Source organism: Peromyscus leucopus, chromosome 3, assembly GCF_004664715.2.
Source record: "Peromyscus leucopus breed LL Stock chromosome 3, UCI_PerLeu_2.1, whole genome shotgun sequence".
In the NCBI taxonomy this organism is placed as follows: Eukaryota; Metazoa; Chordata; class Mammalia; order Rodentia; family Cricetidae; genus Peromyscus; species Peromyscus leucopus.
In genome coordinates this window covers 5,764,827-5,787,024 of record NC_051065.1, presented here as the reverse complement: position 1 = coordinate 5,787,024, position 22,198 = coordinate 5,764,827, and the positions used below count along the sequence as shown (strand labels likewise).

At 39.8% G+C, this 22,198-nt stretch overlaps 1 protein-coding gene across 3 annotated transcripts in view; it reads left to right on the top strand.

Moving 5' to 3' along the window:
- The window catches only part of Cped1 (cadherin like and PC-esterase domain containing 1), a 273,161-nt gene that overhangs the window by 82,260 nt on the left and 168,703 nt on the right, over positions 1-22,198 (top strand). The gene's annotated exons all lie outside the window — the stretch shown is intronic.

Genomic DNA, 22,198 nt, shown 5'->3' with positions numbered 1-22,198 from the left:
AGTTATAAATAAATCTCCTGCAGTAGAAGCTCCTTCTCGGTGATGTTCCAGGTAGCCAGAGGACTTACTTGTCACCTTGTGGCTATGAAAAAATGACAAGCTGAGCTCCTTCTCAAGTTGTTCGTTGATCTTCATGCATGCAACTTGGAGATGGATGGAGAATTCTCTCAGGCAAGCTTGCAGTTGGTCCTGTCTTCAGCTATATTCTCATTATTTCCTTTGAGGGGAGGCTAAGTGCTGACCACTCAAGGATGGAGCAGGAAATCAATGGTGAGATGCCTCTCTCTGGACTTCTCCAAGGATGCTTCGGTTCTTCTCATAGGTTAGCTCAAGGATGGAGCAGGGAATCAATGGAGAGAAGCCTCTCTCTGAACCTCTCTAAGGATGCTTTGGTTCTTCTCATAGGTTAGTTCTCTAGGCAGTGATTATAGTGATTTTTAGTGATTATGCATTCAAGCCAGAGGAAATTATTCTACCACTCTGTATGACTGTTGTGTTTCAGCTTCTTTTATGCATATGTCACACAAAAGAAAGTCAGGGTGTGTGAGATATTCTGTAAACATCTAGTAAACCTAGACCAGAAAGGAAGAGGCTCTGTCAGAATCACAGTGGACTTTGTTGGGTATTTTTTATTTAGATCTAAACATTAAAATCAAAACAAACACACAAGAAACAGCAAAACTCAAGAGTCTTACTTAATACAGAAAGAAATGTAGTTCAGAACTTCTGTCCCCTGTTTTCTCCTTTCTGCCTTTTTCCTGCTGGCCTCAGGGATGCTTCCCTGGTTGCTCTTCCTTATTCTTTATGTCTCTGTTTATCTAGATCACATCAGAAAATAGGATTTCTCTTTTCCTGTGCATTATCAACACTTTCTATCCCTTATACTCAACTGAGATTTGAAATTCAGTGCAATGTCTTCTGCTACCAGGTCATGAAAAGGATTAACCCAAGCACAAAAGACGTGGTTGCTAAACTAGTAAATCCAAGATAGATCTGCTTTTAGGGACGAAGTCACAAGATCTCTCTCTCTCTCTCTCTCTCTCTCTCTCTCTCTCTCTCTCTCTCTCTCTCTCTCTCTCTCAATGATGCAGGTGATAGTTGACATTTATTACTAGTTTAGACATATGTATGGTTCTTCTGTATCCCTAAACTGAGAGACCATGGCCCACCAGCCACCTGGATCAAAACTATGCCCAAGAGAATAGTTCCTTTTTGTGGTTTGTTAGACGCAATTTTGTTACCACAGACTGCGTGGTTCAAGCTACAGGAATGTATTACACCTACTTCTAGAGACAAGTCCACAATTACTGTGTCAGCTCATGTGGATTCTTGTGAGGCTTTTCCTCAACTTGCAAATGACACCTTCCTGCTGTGTCCTCAGACTGTCTTATATGTGCGTCTTCTAATTTCCTCTTCTTATGACACTAGCACGTAACATTAGAGCAGTAATTCTCAACCTGTGGGTTGTGACCCCCTTGGGGTTTAAATGGCCCTTTCATGTGGATCACCTAAGATCATCTTCATATCAGATATTTGTATTACAATTCATAACAGTAGTAAAATTACAGTTATGAAGTAGCAATGAAAATAATTTATGGTTGGAGGTCATCACAACATGACAAACTATATTAAAGGGTCACAGCATTAGAAAGGTTGAAAACCACTGCATTTAGAGGCTATCCAAATGACCTTATTTGATCTTATACCCCAACAGGCTAGGTCCCTAGTTAGGACTTCAATGTGTACATTTTAAGGGAGAAAGATATGGATGGAGGAGTCAGGAGCCTTATGATTGATCATTGCACAGAATCCGCATAGGAAGGGACACAAAGGACAGTATCTGACAGAAAAACCACCAAATATCTATGTTTGGTAATATGTGTACCACAGAACTCTTCAGGCAGAATGACCACTGAGTCATTTTAAAGTGAGGGGATATCACTCCTTCCTTCATCTGAGCATCAACAGTTGGAAGCTGTCCACAGGCTACCCCCGCTGCCATGTGCTGATGGGCATGAAGTTCTACCTTTCTGCATCATGCAAAGTTATTACCTTAAACTTCAGCCCCCCCCCCCACACACACACATACACACACACACACTCTCTGAACTGGTTTGTCTTTCTGGAGCTCATTTTTCTTCCTTCAAATATACAGTTTTCCATGGGAAATAGACCAATCCAAATCCTCCATTGGTGAGAATTTCAGATGTGACTGCAAATAGGAAGAACTCCATGGAAACTGTTGAGTTATGAAAATGTTCTGACTACTCACACAGCCTGACCAATCTTTAAGACAGCCCCAGGGAGGAACTATGCATTATCTATATTAACTAATGACAGCCAAAATCAAGGAAAGGTTATTTGAGAAAATGATAACATAACCTTGCTTCATTTCCTTGAAATTAAGGAAAAGTATCTAACACTTGCTGTAGTATGTTAGTTGGGAACTACGTTATTATTCTGCCAACTTGGCATATCCATTGTGCACTGGACAGAAATATTAAAACCTCATCTGGATTCTTGGGCCTGGAGAGATGGCTCAGAGGTTAAGAGCACTGGACGATTTTCCAGAGGATCCCATTTCAATTCCTAGGACACATATGGCCACTTACCATGGACTGTAATTCATTTGCCTGTGAGTCATTTATTTGGCTAATGGTTGATGTGGGAGGGTCTAGCACATTGTAAGTGTTTCCATCCCTAGGCAAGTGGTACTGAGTTATAAAAGAAAGCCGTCTAAGCAAGCCAGTAAGCAGCTCCCCTCCATTGCCTCTGCATCAGCTTCTACCTCCACATTCCTGTCCTGTTTGAGTTCCTGTCCTGACTTCTTTCAGTGGTGAATAGTGATGTGGAAATGTAAGCCAGATAAACCCTTTCCCCTCCAAGTTGCTTTTGGTCGTGGTGTTTTATCACAGCAATAGAAACTCTAAGACAGATCTTTAGTATTGATGTAAAAAGCCAGGCCCAGTAGTCTATGACTATAATCCCAGAGTTAAGATGTACAAAGATAGGCTCTGCAGAGTTTGCTGGCCGGCCAGCCTCAACAAAATGACAAGCGCCAGGTTCAGTGAGCAAACCCGTTTAAAAATATATATATATGGTAGAAAATGATAGAGGAAGATGTGTGACATTGACTTCTGATCTCTGCATGTATGTCTATCTACACACACACACACACACACACACACACACACACACACACACGGCAGGGGGGGGAGAGGGAGGGAGATGGGGAAGGGCCTCCCCCAGCCATTTTCTAGTGGTAAAGACAGATATTTGCTGACAATAATATTGCAAGCATTATGAAAGAAAAAAATGCTGTTAGTAAGTTTGAGGTGTTCAAGGATTCCTTCATTCATTTTCACAGCACTCCAGACCAGTACCCTGACTTGACTTGAATATATCATCAACATTAGAAAAGACCAGTTTATTAATGCACAGTGTTAGCCGGTGTGCATAACTTTCTCAGCTGTATGTTGCACATGGGTTGGCTTTTGTTATGATTCATCTCTAGAACATGCACTGTAGGGCACATGTATACACATATGTATGATAATACACATTTATTAAGACTAATACACCATAACAGGTATTTAATCTTTCCCAATCTGAAACATCTCATTGAAGAATAATCTTGATGGAAACTGAAAATGAAAGTTCCAGCAAAGTATAAGAAAAGTGAAATGCATTCAGATTCCTACGCAGAGTCAGAATCTTTCATTTTGAGCTGACGTTGTGATTAGAAAGGACACCTGTCCTGGCAGAAATGTAATTAACTGAATAATGGAGTAGCTTTGGAAGATGCTTTCCCCTTTAATGATGGGGTAGACATACTCCTGTCTGCAAAAGAGACAGACTCAAACATCTTTCAAATCCTGTGATTCATTGCATTTAACTGTTGAGACCATTTAAAAAAAAAAACAAAAAAAAACCCTACTCCTAGCACCATCTAGTGGCGAGATGGAAAAGTTCTCTTTTCTCTGCAGTCATTTTTACTAAAGCAGCTTGCTTATGTAAGTTAGTTCATATGCACATGTGCAGCACTCCAAAGGGTCACTTTCCCCAAAAGGACAAAGCAAGGAATTCACCCATCTTATGGGAGGGGCCTGTTGTGGTCTATCTGTCTTGACCTTTTCTGTGAGGATGTAAACAGTGACAGGAATTCTAACCCATAGGGAGTCACAACCCGGGAGTCCTGGGATCCAGAGGGGAAGACGCCTCATTCATGGTTCACTCAGCTGCTAAGCGAGTCTGGGTAAAATAGTAATTTGCCTCTCTTTTAGACTTATAAAGTAGGAACAATTTTATAGAACTGTTCCTTCTTCACACAGTTATTATAAAAATGATTTGTATGACAAGCTCTATTATAAATCTCACGTTGCATATAAGGTGTCTTAGTTACTGTTCTATTGCTGGGAGGAGGCACCACGACCCAGGCAACGTATAGAATAAAGCATTTAATTGGGACTGGCTGACAACATCAGGTTAGTCAGTGATCATCATGGCTGGAGAACAGCAGCACACAGGTAGGTGTGGTGCTGAGAGCTTACATCCTGATCCACCGGCAGGAAGAGAGACAGAGAGAGAGATACTGGCCAGGCATGGGCTTTTGAAACTCAAAGCCCACCCCTAGTGGCACACCTCCAATAGGGCCACATCTCCTAATCCTTCCCAAACAGATCCACTAACTGGGGACTAACCATTCAAACACATGAGCATATGGGGACCATTCTCATTCAAACTATCACATGAGATAGTGTTTCTGTGTTGTTGAAGATGCCCACAAACTGATTTGTAGAGGAAAACTGAAAAAGGCTTTCAGTTTCTTTCCACACACACATCTGTGTCACATATATGTACGTACATATGAGAGAAATGGGCAGCTTATTGTGACTTTAAGTTGGAGATTTAAGCACAGCCACCAAGCAGAGTTAGTAGAAATTATTATTATGAGGCTTATTTTATAGATAATTTGGTGAAACTTTATAAGGATTCATATCTCATGATAATTTTATAGGTAAGTTACCCTAAAATAATAATGAGAGGTAACATTAAATTTTTGCTTATACATCAGACACTGACTGTATCTAGTCCTTCTTTAGCCTCACATAATTATTTATGGAGTGGATACATTTGTGTTTAGATCCATATCATTCTACCATTCTATTACAGTGCTTTTTTAGTCTGATTATAATAACCGAACTAAGGAAGCATCTATTTGGAAGAAACTATTATGTCTGGGACTAATAAATTACATTTATCTACTCATCCTGCTTTAATTATTTCATCAGCGAACATAATTAATCCTCTTGATTTAGTGCTCATCAGTATCTGTGATTAAGCAGAGCAACGTGTGTTTACAGAGATGGTTTTGTTTTGTGCTGTTCCTGCTTTGATAGGAAACTCAACCACAAGATCAGAACTGCTAGCCTTGGGAGAGCAAGGAGTCCAGTGTTCACTTTGAACTAGTAAGCTCCCTTATGGAATCCCCTTCATCCTTTTCTCTGTTACCCCTTTCCTCACATGTCTACGCTAAACTCAACTTGCCAAGCTCTCACTAGCTCCCTTAGGCAAAAGGAAAGCCTACCATGGCGAAGTTCACACTGTAGTCACATACTTGGGGTCATGGGTGAGTCACATAAGAGACATCAGCTTCAGATCTGGGCTTCTAGAGTATAGTGGCACCACCTTACCGGGCTGCTTAGAAAGATCCCAGAATCAGTTGCCTCAACATCTTTGTTTTTCTGGTTTTCATTGGAGGAGTCTATGGTGGCCGTTAGAATTAGCTGATTGGGCTGTTCAACTGGTTTGCAAAGCACAGATGTGAGAAGGAGGACTAATGCACATGAGTGGAGCCAGATTATGTTTTATAGGAAATATGTGATTTGGTGGAATTAATGGTTTGTGGAAATCATTTTTAGAGTTGGAGTTTGCTTGAACTTGATTACAAGCTGCTATAGGAAAGCAGTGTGTGAACTCAGAACCAGACTCCTTATGTGCAAATCCCATCTGGGTGAGTTTCTCACCTTCTCATGCTTTAATTTTCTATCTAAAATAAGGGGACAATAACGTTTTTTTATTTTTGTAGAGGTTTTTGTTGTTATTGCTTTCTAGACAGGATCTTACCATGTACCCCTGTCTGGCCTGAGTTCATTATATGGACCACATGGCCTTGAACTTGCAAGAAACTTCATGCCCCTGCCTTCTGAATGCTGGAACTATGGGCCTATATCATGCACTCCCAGCGTAGCGTTTTTAGGAGGATAGACTGGGTTCATGTATTCAAATGGGAATACTTCATGTTATATCGTGGAATGAGAACATTATAGTCATTAAATACAATGTTTTTCAATAACTTGTTTAGAAGTAGTCTTGGTCAGTGTTCTATTGCTGTGAAGAGACACTATGACCAAGACAACTCTAAAAGAAACCATTTCATTGGGGCATGCTTACAGTTTCAGAGGGTTGGTCCATTATCATCATGACAGCACTCATGACCCTGGAGAAGCAGCTGAGCTACATCCTGTTCCACAAGCAGACAGAGTGGAGTGGGCTTTGAAACCTCACAGCTCAGCCTGCCCCTAATGACACATTACCTCCAACAAGGCCACACCTCCTAATCCTTCTAGTCCTCTCAAACAGTTCCACTCCCTGGTGACTAAGCCTTCAAACAAATGAGCCTTTGGGGCCAAGTCTCATTGAAACTACCATACTGGTCTAGTTTTATTCCTCTTGCTACAATAAAAATTTTTGATAAAAATAAAAAATTTCTATGCTGTTGATCAAAAGCAGCACATGGGAGGAGAAGGTTGATTTGGCTTATAGTTCAAGGTTACAGTTCATATTGTGGGGAAGTCAAGTCTGGAATTTACACATCACATTCACAGTTGAGAGCAAGAGAATAAACCCGTAGGTCTTTGCCAATTATTTTGCTTACCTGCATGCTTGCTTGCTTGCAATGTTTCTCAATCTGTGGGTCATGGCCCCCTTGACAAGTCTCTATCTCTAAAAATATTTACATTATGGTTCATAACAGTAGCAAAGTTGCAGTTATGAAGTAGCAACAAAAATAATTTTATGGTTGGGAGGTCACCACAACTTGAACTGTATCAAAGGATTGCAGCATTAGGAAGCTTGAGAACCACTGCCCTAGAAAGAAGTAGTCAACAGAATATAAAACACGGTATTGAAAGCTGCCTTTTTCTCTTATGTCCTCCCGCTCTGTGGTGCTTCGCTTGCTACCCACTCATTTTAACTTAAGGATGATTCCTTGCTGGTAGACCTCACTCACAGTTCTTCAAGTCAAGCCCACACACATTGGAGTGCTAGTGGAATAGACTCCTTCCACACACTCCACTACTCATTAAATAACGACCAGATGGCATCTCACCATCTCTCCTTGACCATAGACTGCAAAGAGGGGGGGGGGAGTTGGGAAATAGGTTCCCCCTCTCTCCTCTCCTCTCCTCTTCTCTTCTCTTTTCTTTACCCCCTTTTTGAGGTTAGAATTAGGTATGCTTAATGCCATTGAATTTTAACAGTGTCACAACTGGACCTGAATTTTTTCTTTAGAACAGAGCTGAGATACACAGCTCTATTTACCTTTCAAATATGAAGCCATCACTATTTATGACCCAGTTCCAAATATCGCAGACACAGGAATGTTTACTCTGACTCTAAATAGAATTACTAAGAAGAGGAGAAAGATGCTGTGTTTAAGTAAACTGGATCTGTTCATTCATCTTCTGTTCCATGTTTTGCAAACGTTTCAGTTTCTTTATCCTTCCTCTCCACCCAGCCTGGGTCAGTCAACAGCCACTTTTAGAACCATTTTGTGTCATTTAAGGGAAAAGAACTTACAACTATATTCATAGCAGGCTATAAAATGCAAGGTACAACCCACAAAATGATATTTAAAATTTTCCAATTACACAATGTATTGTTAAATCCACACAGGCCAAGAATGAAAGGATACAGTGCCAAGATGCCAAGATCCTAATTAAGGGAACTGTTACCTGCTGGACAGATTTTAATAGGGCATTTTACTGTGTGGGAGCCATTGAAACAACATTTTAAACTGTTGGTGGGTGAAAACCCTTAATCATACAGAAGGTGGCTCACAGTTGAAAGCAGAACTGGAAAGCAAGAAACCTCTAGTGTTTCAAATCAATTTGAAAGAAAAATCAAGTTAGAAATATGTGCCTTAATGTCAACTCGGACTCCCAGGACAAAAGTTTACTAAGAAGTTTTATAAGTGATTTGGGAAAGAAGAGTTAGATTGAGGGATAGACAAAATGCCGAGTAAAGAGTCACCCTCTGTGAGAAACCAGCAGCAGCCCAGCCACAGTTCTCATCCTGAGGGTTGGAACCCTTCAAGAGTCGAATGACCCTTCCACAGGAGTGACCCCAAATCATTGGAAAACAGAGATATTTGCATTATGATTCATAACAGTAGCAAAATTACAGTTGTGAAGTAGCAACAAAAATAATTTTATGGCTGGGGGTCACCACAACATGAAGAACTGTATAAAAGGGTCACAGTATTAGGAAGGTTCAGAACCACCGGGAGGCTGGGCAAGTAACTCCAAAGCAGTGTCAAGAACCTGAATTGCAGATCATCTGATGGATAATGGTGGCCACGAACTTCTGTCACTTTTCACTCTACATCCATGAAATTGAATGAGCATGCTTGTATGTCAGAATCCTTACAGAAACTTCATGTGCTTTTTCTCTCTAAACCCAATTTTGCTGGCCTACTAGTGACCCCCAACTCCTCTTGGGAAGAACACTCTAAGACCACTTAGGCTATGGAACCTGACCCCAGCCACAGGTGACTGAGCCAGTGTGGCAGGGGAGCCAGGCCAAAATTACCCTTTGAGAAGGCTGAGCATCGTGTTGATTAGGCAAGGAAAGTAAAACAGTCTCTACAACATCACCTCTAGTTCCAAAGGCATTGTGGAGTAGTTGGATTTTTAAAATTGTTTATCTTTGCAAGGTGGTAGTGTTGACAAAAAAAAATGATACAAAAGTAAGGGAGACTTATTATTCCTCAACCCACAACATTTATCCATGAATTGATTGATTAATTGATTGATTGACTTAGGGGAGGGGCAAGCTATGGTACACATGTGGAGGTCGGAGGACGACCCAGTGGAGTTGATGCTCTTCAGCTTTGCAGGTTCGAGGGACTGAACCCAGGGCTTTGTACTTGGTATCAAGCACCTTTCCGCATTGAACTATCTCAATGGTCCTCATCACAGCAACCCACATTTCTGCCAAATTCTTCATTTGTAAACCTCCTGTTTCGGAACTAGCTTCCTCTAGTTCGCCAAAGCACTGTTTTCCCATTCACTCTCTTCAGTGGACTTTTGTACATACACTCTTTTCTTGCCAGCTCACCTTTAGAGTAATCAATTTGTTTTTTGTTCATTAAACCAAGGAAGCACAATAAAGGGTTAGCTTCCAAATCAGCATGATTCCTTCATTAGATGAGGAAGAAAAAGAAGAAAACTCACACTTTTGGTATTTTTTTTTCTTTGCTACCCATTATCTTGAATTCTTTCTGTTACTTCTAAACTGAGCAATGTCAACAATCTGTTGGCCGGAATCTATTGGGACCCAAAATAATATTGAATGGTTTTCTGATGGCTGGGGCTGCTGGACTTTTAAATCAATGACGATATAACCCTAACTTATTGAAGATGCCTGCAACAATATTGAGTGCCACAAGTATTTTCTTTAAGATATTTAATGTATTTAAAAATAAATAGCAAAATACAAATGGCCTTGTACTATCAGCTTTTTCTCAGTAATCCAAGTAGCAGTTTAAAACAAGGAAAGTTCACGTCTGGGGTTGCTATACAGGGGTGTTCTAGTTTGCTTTATTTTCTGTTGCTGTGGAAACTACAGTGACCAAAGGCAGATTAGGAAAGAAAAGGGTTCACATAGCTTACACTTCCAGGTCACAGTCCATCAATGAGGGAAGTCGGGACAGGAACTCAAGCAGAAGCCTGGAGGTAGGAATTGAAGCAAGACCATGGACAAAAGCTGCTACTCGCTTGTTCCTTTATTGTGCTCATCTACATTTCTTAAAAAGAAAAAAAAAAAAAAAGCCTGGACCCACCTGCCTAGGAATGGTACAGCCTGTGAGCTGGACCCTCTTAGATCCATTAGCAATCAAGACACTGCCCCACAGACATACTTACAAGCCAGTCTGATCAAGGCAGTTCTTCAGTTGAAGTTCTCTCTTCCCCAAAGACTCTAGGTGGTGTCAAGTTGACAGCAGAAAAGTAGCACGAGGGACATGCAAATATGCAGTCCCTTATCTGGAATTCTAGCTGCTCAGGAGGCCGAGGAGGAAGGAAGACCATAAAGTCCAGGTTAACTTGTGCTACAGGGGAAGTCCATGGATATTGATTCCAAAACCACACACACACACACACACACACACACATATATATATATTACAATTAAATGTGATATGTGTATATTATACATATGTATATATAATATACATATATTATAAATCAGTATAAATACTATCTTGTCAGTACAAGAGATGAAAAGTTTCTGAGGAAGCTTTGAAAAGCAGCCTTGGAGAGATAGTTATTTGAACTTCTTTACTTAGCTTAATTCCTTATGGAATCAGAGGTTACAATTCAGATTAGCAAAGAAAGACTTTGGATTTCTGGACTGCCTAATTATCACCTTTTAGAAGCAGCTACCTCTACTTTTGGATCACTGAATTTAGTTAATTCTTTAGTGATTTATAAGACACAAAATAGCAGAAGTGCTAGGCTAATAATGATCCTTTTCACTAGCTATGGTTGAAAACTAAGATCCCGTTTCAGGAAGTCAGGCTAGGGTGTGGTTGGTTTCTGTTTCATGTCCTCCTGTCTTATGTCTGTTCGAAATAACCCGTTTTCCAATGGTAAACAGTCAAACCTGACCCCCACAGATTCCAGTCACACCACTGATTGATTGCCAGGAAGGAACCTCAGGATAAGACAGTTCAGTAATTCTGTTTTGGTTTGCTTTCCTGGAGTGTTCTATGCTAGTGGCCTATTTCTAGTGGTCAAGTCCCTGTTGCCCAGGAGACTTCATTTAGCCAACTGTTGCGAGTCTCTGCATCTTCTATATTTTTATCTTGTCCTGAGATTTATAAATTATGAAAATCTTGATACCATTAAAAACTTGGCTCTAATATAATACCTTTATTTGCAAACAATATATAAATAGAGAAGCAACTTAATAGTGACACTGTATACTTTTATATACTAAAATATGATGCAAAAACAACAGTGAAATGCCCTGTGGATTTGCCATTCAAGACCATGTTAATGCCTGGTTTCATTCAAATAACAACCATTATCCCCAATGTTTGTATCTTATATTTAAATTATGATTGACTACACTACACTTCAAAAGAATTTATAATTACTGTTGCAGATTCTAGTAATCCATTAATTATTCTGATGCAATTAAATCAGTACTGTTTCATGGTTTATTCCAGAAAATGTGTCCTGAGGGAAATGGTTTGCTTTAATAAAGTGATTAACTTCTTTTAGAGCAGGTGGATTTAGGCATCTACTTTATTGTCATATTTATTGGACTCTTATGTATTAATATTTGTTGGAAGCTGTGTTTCAAATTGTTATTAATGATGCTCATTAATTTATACTAAATTATTCATCTTGGGCCTTGCTGGAGTAGTCAAGCATTTTTCTTTTTAAAAAATTTCTTGTCCCCTGGAAAATTCATGTAGAAAAACATCAAAGGAAAATTAAGCTGCCATAAAGTAATAAAACAATCTTTCATGCTGTTTGGTCATTGCAGTGAAATCATAGGGCAAGAAAATTGAAGTGGTAGCCTAGACACAGCTTTTATTACCAAGGAAAATGAGTGGAATTCAAGGTTCTTATGTTGTCATGGTCAAAACATAGAGGAGTCCATGGGGAAAATTAGTTTTGTAGAACTGTGTGACTTTGACACTTCCACTGAAAAAGATCTGAATGAAGGGCACTTACAGCTTGCATTTGCTGAACGCCTGATAGGCATGTGATTGATGGATTGGTAAGTTGGTGGGGATTTTGTACAATGACTACTCCTTCAGAGCGCATTGCTGTGTCATTGAGCTGGTCATTTTTACAGGTCAAACTGTAAAACTTACCTCAGGACATGGATTACATCTCATCCCTGTAACAGAGTGCATGCTCTACTTTTTCCTCCCCACACAGTGTGATATTGAAGTTTCGTATGGTGTGTATTTGTGGTATGGCATGTCCTTTTCTGATAACAGCACACGGATGACACCTGAGGCTGTCAAGAGGAAGTTATGGTGGCCATCACACATGCAGTGATGCAGTTGATTTCAGATCATTAGAAATTACCTGTGAGTTGCCCTAATGAGGCCAGAAACATGTCCTAATAATACCTTTGTTTGTTTTCTATATTCATTCCTTCAAAGACCCTTTGGACAATGCTATTTTCATAAAATGAAAATGAAGATTTGTTAAGGACTCGGTGCATTTGGAGTATACAAAATCCCAGTGACAACCTGCAGTTGTCTAGGAAGTTTTGCTATGAACCCACTTAGAAGTTACTTCTGTTTAGGTCTGTGTTGTTTGCAGGAATGTTTTCTTTGAACAAAGTACAGAGAAGTAAACTCAGATATGATAAGAGGTCAGTTCTAACCTTGCTCCATTCATGATCTAACACAGGATTAGAACCTAATAGAAAATTCCTTTAAATAAGTGAAACAGGACAGTAAATGAACTCCTTCCTTGCTTAGGACCACAAGAGGCTAAACCTTAGTGAGGAAAGAACAGGGTGCACATCTTCATGATCTACTCATGAGTAGAGATGCTGTATCAGTTGATTGCACGCAGTTGTCTTTGTTATATGTACTTCCCATTTTGCTGTTATGATATTAAGGGCAGATGATAGATGATTAAGACTCACATGAGTCCTGAGAGATGGCTCAGCAGTTCAGAGTGCTTGCTGCTCTCGAACAAGACTGAAATTCAGTTCCCAAGAACCCATGTTGACCAGCTTAAAATATCCTATAACTTGTGGGAGCCCAAATTACTCAGGGCCAGATAATCTGAACTTGCTTTACCCAGCAGGGGTTCATAAGAAGATTATTTGGCCATGGGCATATTTACTAAGTGTTTGGAAGGGTCTACACTTGGCTGTATGGTGTACTTTGGTCTTGCAAGGGAGAGGTCTTTTGCCTCTCCCCTTGGCATATTATAAAAACCCCTTTTGAATAAAGCTCTGGGTTGTTGGGTATTGACCCAGGCCCTGCCAAAGCTATCCTGTGTCTCTGTCTTTCTCCTCATCATTTAGGTCTATCTTTCTATCTGATATTTTCTCATTCCTCTCTCCTTCACCCAAGAACCCTTCAATAGGTGGGAGCAGGTCAGAGCTGGTCTCCCACAGTCTCCTATAGTAACTCCAGCTCCAGGGGATCCAGTGACCCCTTCTGGTTTCTGTGGGCACCTGCAAACAACACATGAATGCTTATCACATACATATAAATAAATAAGTAAATAAGTAAATATTCAAGCCTGGGGATGATGGCACATGCCTCTAATCCCAGCACTTGAGAAGCAGAGGCAGGGAGATCTCTGAGTTTGAGGCCAGTCTAGTCTATATATTGAGTTTGGGGATAGCAAGCATTGTAGCTAGACCTCAAAAAAACAAAAACAAGCAAATAAAATCATCACATGAAAGAGTTAACAGATTGGCCTTTGACTGATAGTGACCAGTAATGGGAAGCATCTGAGTATAGAATAAGATAGAAAGAAATAATATTTTAGCTGTACTTTGTGTTTTTCAAAGTTAGAGATTTCTAAGATTTTTGGAAACAATAATTTCTCACTAATGTAGCTATTTATAATGTTTTTAAATATTGTGTGTGTGTGTGCGTGTGTTATGTGAATGTGAGTGTGGATACAGTTCCTGTAAAGGCCGAGGCATTTCGTACCCTTCCATAAGGAGTTATAGGCAGTTGTGAACTTCCTGATATTGGTGCTAAGAGCTGAACTCATGTTGTCTGCAAGAGAAGTTCCAGCTCTTAACTGCTGACTCAGCTCTTCAGCCCCAGTTTAGTGATTTTTGAGCATTTACTATATGCAAATTCTGTGCAAAGCACTTTAAGGAAATTTTGTATTTAATTATGTTGCCATTCCAGTAAGTAGATCATTTTTATTACGACTTTTAAAAAGCGATTTTTATTTTATTTTGCATATGAGTATTTTGCCTGTATGTATATACATGGGCTATGTATGTGCCTGGTGCCTGTGGAAGTCAGAAGACATTGGATTCCCTGGTACAGAGGTACAGCAGTTGAGGGCAACCTTTCGGATGCTGGAAACTGAACCTGGGTCCTCTGTAAGAGTACCTAGTTCTCTTAACCTCTCATCCATCTCCCCAAACTCCTGTTATTATTTTTTGATAAAGACACTGAACTTAGAAAGGCTAAGGAATTGAATCTTAACCACACCAATTAATTCATTAACAAACACTATTTTAAAAATATAATTTGTAATCTTATTTGTAAAAATTGTTTGGAATTATTGGTTAGTGACAACTCACTAACATGTTGGACGAATTAGAATATGCATGTTGATTGGCTTCACTTATGGTCCATCTGTTGGATAAAATGTGAAACTTTAGTCCTAAGTTAAGTCCATCCATGGTATCCCTGTGTATAACCTCCCTCTCAGCCATCTGCAAATGACTCTTTCTGTAACTTCCTGTGATCTCTGTGGAGTCCATAGTTCTTTACTGTTAGTACACTGTTGGCCTTAGATATCTGGTCTCTGAGTTGTTGACCTTTGTCCCCTTAGTGAGGCTGCCTGGGTGCTGTTTTTGCAGCACCTTGGTATAGATAACATACATCCCAATCTTAGAAAGTCCACATTGCAGTAGAGAAGTAAAACCATGCTCTCCATTTTAAACATATCTCTTAAGTCCAGGTGATAGCAGGTTAGTAGCAAACAACTTATGTAAAGCTTTCCAGATACTGGCTTGCTTATTCTCTTATCGTTTCTGTGTTTCGTTTTCATCCCATCTTATTTAGGGGTTCTATGGCTGTAATGAAACAGCACGATCAAAAAGCAAGTTGGGGAGGAAAGGGATTATTTGGCTTATACTTCTAGATCATAGTCCATCACTGGAGGAAGTCAGAACAGAAACTCAACCAGGGCTGGAACCTGGAGGCAGGAGCTGACGCAGAGGCCATGGAGGGGAGCTGCTTACATCCTTGGAACCAGCAGCCCAGGGATGGCATCACCCACCATGGGGGCACTCCCTCATTGATCACTAATTGAGATAATGTCTTACACCTGGACCTCATGGAGGCATTCCCTCAGCTGAGGCTCCTTCCTCTCTGATGACTCTGGCTTGTCTCAAGCACATATTCGTTCGATCCTATATTGAGTGGCAGCCTGTGTCTAGCAGTAGACAGGCAATGGAGGAAGAACGTATACACAAGCAAACTAAGACAACAGAGCCCCAACCCCTGTAGAGCTTCCAGTTCTGTGAGGTGAGAGAGACTGCCTTCCCTGCACAGAAGCTCTCCTCTCTAATGGCAATAACCTGCTCATCTTATGAACTTGACCACCTGTGGATGTGTCCCTTACTCTTTTCTACTCTGCTGAAGAGCTGAAAGGATAGCTAATATTCCTCAAGTACCTTTTTAGGGGATGGTGACTAAAGACGGTTCATCTGTACTCTCTTTCCCATAAGGCCATTGGGCCTCACACAAACAGAGCACAGCTGGTTGGTCCTATTACACGCTCATGATTAATGTAATACGTTGACTTCACAGCAAGATGGCATTTCTGTTTTGGCCAATGGGCTCTCATCACTTAACTCCCCCTTTAGTCCCATTTACCATGTCTCAAGAATGGCAACGTGGTATCCCACATCAAGAAAACTAAACTTGTAAATGACCCTAGTTAACCATTGAGCAAACATTTGTTCTGTGTTCACCATGCTTTGTGGCTGTGATTTTTCATCATCATTCAAAGACTGGAACATATTGAGAAGTGAAGATGTTTCTTGACTTAATAGAAGACTTGGACTGTGTCTCCATTGCTTTCAAGGAAGATGCCAAACACTTATGAGTGATTTCAGGGTCACCCCTTTCTTATCCATAGGCATTCAAACTATAGGTACTTTCTCTTGCAGATCGTATGATTACATGCTCTTACTACAATGCTACTCTTTATTTTTATTTTAATATATTTATTCTTTGATATTTGTATATGTTCATACAATGTATTTTAATCATACTCCCTCCACTTCTCCTGGATTTACTTTCAGTCCCCCAACTTCCAACTACCACTATGTCCAACCCATGTTGGCCATACACCCACAAGTGTGGGGCTACCCGCTGGAGCATGGTAGACCTATCCAAGCCACACTTAAGGAAAACCAGCTCTCCTTCCCCTAGCATCCATCAACTGTTAATTGCCCCTTGATTGGAGGTAGAGGCTCATGGGGCCTCCAACATTCATGTTGGAATCAGCATTCCATGAATGACTGAATGAACCAAATGACTTGAAATTGCACAGGTCTTATGCAGGGAACCACAACTGCTGTGAGTTCGTGAGTACAGCAGTCCTGTCATGATCAGAAGATACCATGTTCCCCATGTCTTCCCTGAACTCTGACTCTTAGGCTCTGTCTACTCTTCCACAACATTCCCTGAGCCCAAGCACTCAATCTTACCTGATCACACATTCTCAGTTTTTCTCCAATAGGTCCCAAGATATAGTAAAAGAAGCATTGGGTTTACCATTGTGCTATTGCTGATATTTGACCAATATTCAATTGTTTTTGACCCAATAAAAGGCAATTTCATATGGTTCAGTTGAAGCCATCACCTGCTCTCCTATGTAAATCAAGACACAATTTCTCTTCTTTCATTCTTTTCCTATATGTGAACCCAGGTACATATGGCTCCTCTTTTCCAAGTGTGGTATTTGCACTGGATCTTCTCCATTTGCCGCTGCAGTTCACTCCAGGCCTTTCTCCTGAAGACTGTCTGTTCCAGCCCACTTAAGTGTGATTTACTTGGCTGTGGGTGCTAGCTAGGGCTCAGGATCGGGGGGAGAGAATTTGTTCCCTATCTTTCTTGCCTTGGAAATATCTGTGCCCTATATCAGTAGTCTTTGCTTGGGGACTGCAGTAGAAATTATTCCTGGCTACAACTTCAGCTTCTGCATTTCTGAAGTCATATTTGCACAGGTCTTATGCAGGGAACCACAACTGCTGTGAGTTCATGAGTACAGCAGTCCTGTCATGATCAGAAGATACCATTTTCCCCACATCTTCCCTGAACTCTGACTCTTAGGCTCTGTCTACTCTTCCACAACATCCTGAGCCCTAGGTATCACCCATAACCAAGTTAGGTTATATTTTTATAGCTAAGTTAAGCATTATGACTTGTAAATGCCCTAAGGCAGGAGCAGCAACTAGTATTCTTCTAGCTATACTTATTTATACTTTTAATCTCAAATCATTATTAATTGCTAATCAAGGAATTTTATCTTCACTGTAAATTTAAAATACAAAACACTATATTTAGTTTCTTAATAAGAAATGCAAGACAACATTGAAACATTTGTGAAACATAATTATACTTTTGCTATTACTTTCATATTAATTACTAGCTTTGGGGAAAAGCATTAAATCAAATACACCAGAAAATCCACAGCTAATTTTTTCCAGTACATGTGTTTCCCAGTGTTTTAGTGTTTACCTGTGCTGTACATAATTACATGCTAGACAGAGCAGGAGGGATTAATAGCCAAAGGAAGTTTGTTTTTTATTTCATTGGGGTAACATTTTGGCTTGTAACCACAGGTTGACTTTCTCATTGCTAACTGGAGCACCTGGTGTGGGTCAACACTGTGTTTTAGTATTGTGAAGAGTTTAGACGACTCATGGGAATCACATTCTAGACTCTAGAAGACTCCTTGCCAGTGTCACAAGCCCAGTATTGATTGACAAAAACAAAAATCCAAAGCCAGGTCCCTTACTTCTGCCTCAGTATTCTTGTTCATGTAACAGCACCCCAGTCAGCAGGCACCCAGACACATCCTACCAGACATTAAAAGGCATGAGGAAAGCAGTCTTGGTGCACATTTAACAGATGCTCCGGTTTTACTCCAGGTGACTGGCATGCTTACAGGCTTTGGTGCTCTCTGCAATAAGCTAAGAGTAGGCAGTAAATAAAAGCACAGCAGGACTCACTGGATAGTGTTCCACTTCTGAATCTAATATTCACTCGTCTTCATACTGTGGTCAAGAAAACCTAATGGATGCATGCTAGGCACTTGACATTTAATTGCTTCTGAAACATTTCCACTATCCAATGCCAATGACTTAGGGAGTTATTTGGAGTACTACCCATGTGACAGGGTCTCAATTCCTTCAAAAAACAGAAGCTACTTTCAGCATTACTATGAGGAGAATTATAGGCTTTCTGAATGTGTCTAGAGATTAGGAGGGAGGCAGGTAATACAGTGAGGAAGCAAGTTGACAGACTTATTGTAAGAACCTTGGATGGATATGTCCAATAAAAGATCTAAGAAGATACCTCCCAACAAATATTCAATTCTATTATATAACTTAGGATAATTAAAAATGTCCACAATCATTTATAACATTTCCATGAAATATAACTGCATTTTCTACATATTAATGAAGTTTATGTCTGTTCCTTGCCCCCATACTCAAATAAAATAGGAGGCAATTTAGATATCAAGGTGCAACTAATTACAAAAGTTTTTTGTTTTCTGTTTTTTTATTTTTGGTGGGGGAATCATAAAATGTAACCATCAGCAAGTCTGAAATAATGTAGTGGAAGCCTGGAGTTTATCAACTTATGTATAAATATAAATCACTATAAACTTCATTTAATCAGTATTAAATTCCATTGTTCCATCACAATTTTAGTTTTAACGAAAAACTCTTATCATTCTTGGCAATTCTCACATCAACTCTTCCAGCATCATGTATTCCTCCAACGTTGTATGATATTTTGTGTTTTGTCAAATAAAGCATCAAATGAAGATCAGAGGGCAGAGCTATTCACTAGTTAACCACAGAGGCTAGGTGGAGGTGGTAGAGGCTCACACCTTTGATCCTAGCATTTGGGAGTCTCAAACCTTTAATCCCAGCACAATAGGGAGGTGGAGACAGGAATGTGAAGCAGGTGGAGACAGGATCATGGCCCCCATTTGGTCTGAGCATCCAGAGAGGTAAGAAGTCACTAGAGGCTGCTCCTTTGTTTCTCTGATCTCTTAGGTTATTAAGCTGATATTTGACTCCTGTTTTTTATTGATAAGACTAATTAGGATCACACTTCACTCCAACACTTGAAGTAAACAACAAAAGGAGAACAAAGTTCTTTGCTCTTTTCTTTATCTTTTTTTTTTCTGATACCATTGAGATATTAGCCCAGTAAAAATATAGGCCGTGTCTAGCATCTCCAAAGTCAGCTGTGATTAGACTTCAAACACTGGGCTTCTTGTGGCTGGGGACATCGGAGTCAATGACAATGTCTCATATCACATTAAGGAAAACTACAAATAAACTTTTTGCAGAGATATAATTTTCCCTAGTAATAACTTCTGACAAATATGTATATGTAGTGAAATTTTAATTGAGAACATTTCTTTGCCTTTTACAAGGTTGAAGAATTTAGTAATCATTTTATGTTTCTCCCTCCATAGGAGATGATTGCACCCACGGTCATGTACATGCTAAATTCATGTTCTACCACTAGGCTATATCCCTGGCTCCTATCTCAATCTTTTCAAACTTGTGATTTCCAGGCCAGGGAGATGACTCATTAGATAAAGGCACTCTCTTCCAAGCCTGATTACCTGAATTCAGTACCTGGGACCCACACACATGGTGGAAAAACAATTCCCATAAGTAGTTCTCTGACCGCCACACACATCATGGCACACACACAAATATAATGACAAAATTCAAGGTTGTGATTTATAAGGAAAGAAATGATCTTCTATGGCATATCATTTGTCAACTTCAAAACCAAAGCAATTTGAATAATTCCAATTCCATTGTTATAACACATGGAACTTCATTACTAGGGAAGCCTTACTAATAGGTTATCAGGACTTTTTTACCAAGTCACACTGTGCTAAATAATGAGACATGGGAATACATCAAACAGCTCCACTTCTATGACTTTTATTTAAGAGTGAAATGTTTTAAATTAGACTATGTTAGTATTGATGGAATGTGCACAAAAGGAAAAGCAATATAAAGGCTTTATTCCATTTTGAGAGCTGGATAAAGTATTTGACTTAAAAATCAAGCATTGTGACCTGGGAGTAAAACAACAACTCCCCTACACTCTTGGATAGAGTGGAATTTAGGATAAGTGTTTTAAAAAGCAATTTGATAATGCCTAACAAATTTAAGATGCATTTATTCATTAAGTTGGTAATTTTGCATACCTAGAAGAATTTGGATAAGCTTATACAGGTGCACCAAAATAGTTGTATGAGAATGTTCATCACAATGTTGTTAAAATAGCAAAGGAAAAATATTTCAACAATAAGTGCACAGTAGAGAAGAATATCCTAATTAATCATATATATTATTTAAAGGAATACTATAAGCCACTGAGAAGTGTGCATGAGTAATTCTATATAAAATTGAGAAATAAACCAGGCATAGGCCATTATGATATCTCTGCTGTATAAGTTAAAAAACAAATACCTAAGTATATACATTAGTATAGGAACACTGGTATTAATCTCAGTTGTATTCATTTATGTTTTAGAATAAATAAAATGCTTCTGACCTCCTGTGCTTCTGTGGATTTTAACAGTTGATGTCACTTTTGATGGAAGAAGCCTTTTTTAAAAATATATATCTTGTAGCTTTCTGTAACTTCCAGGAATTCTTACTAAGTTTATCCAATATTTTCTCTTTTTAAACATTTTGGTACAACTGTTCTGAAGTAAGACATTGTTGCTGTTCTTCATTTGTGTAACTAAAACCTTTCTGAAATAGTTTAGGACCCTTGTGAAGTTTTCAAGATCATGAGGCATAACCAACTTAAGTATATGAAGCAATACGTTGTCAGGAAATCCACTTGTTTTCTGAGTGCTATTCACTCCACAAACAGCTCATACAGCTACCTTTCCATTAGTGTCAGAGCATCCCTTAGCAGTGTGGATGGAGGTCAGCTTGGAGTTAGATGGTTAGAAATATGGAATCTACCTTCCTTTCTGAGCAATAAAATTGAGAACCAATTATTACAGTTGTTTTCCTGGTCTGTGGTTAAAAAAAAAAAAAAAAAAGACTCCAAAACAAAAACCTCTCCGACCATGCATTCTTCTTCTTCTTTTTTTTTTTGTTGTTGTTGATTAGATTATTTATTTATTTTACATCCCAATCTCAATTTCCCCTCCCTTCTTTCCTCCCATTCCCTCTCCCAATCCACCCCTCCTTCATTCTATCCTAGGTCTGTGGGCCATCCAGCCTCTGGGTCCTGGCACTCTAGGCAGTGGCAAGAACGGGCTCACTCTCATGAAATGAGTGTCAGAAAGGGGCAGGCCTCCCATGGATATCAACAAAACATGGCATATCAAATTGTGATAGGACTAACCACCTCCCCTTGTATTAAGGCTGGGCAAGGCAACCCAGTATGAGGAATAGGTTCCCCAAAGCCAGCCAAAGCATTAGGGACAGCCCCTGCTCCCACTGTTAGGAGTCTCACAAGTAGATCAAGCTACACAACTGTCACATATATGTAGAGGGACTATGTTGGTCCCATGTAGGTTCCTTGGTTGTTGGTTCAGTCTCTGTGAGCTCCTATGAACCAGCTTAGTTGATTCTGAGGGTTTTCTTATAATATCCTTGACCCCTCTGGCTCCTACAATCCTTCCTCCCTTTCTTCAGCAGAATTCCCTGGGCTCAGCCTAATGTTTGGCTATGGGTCTCTGTATCTGTTGCTATCAGTTACTGGATGAACACTGGTGACAATTGGGTAGGCCCAAATCTATGAGTATAGCAGAACATTGTTAGGCATCATTACATTGACATTTTTTTCTCCAGTCATGTTTGGTTCTATCCTAGGTCTCCGGGCCATCTCACCTCTGGGTCCTGGCACTCCAGGCAGTGTCAGTGATGGGCTTACTCT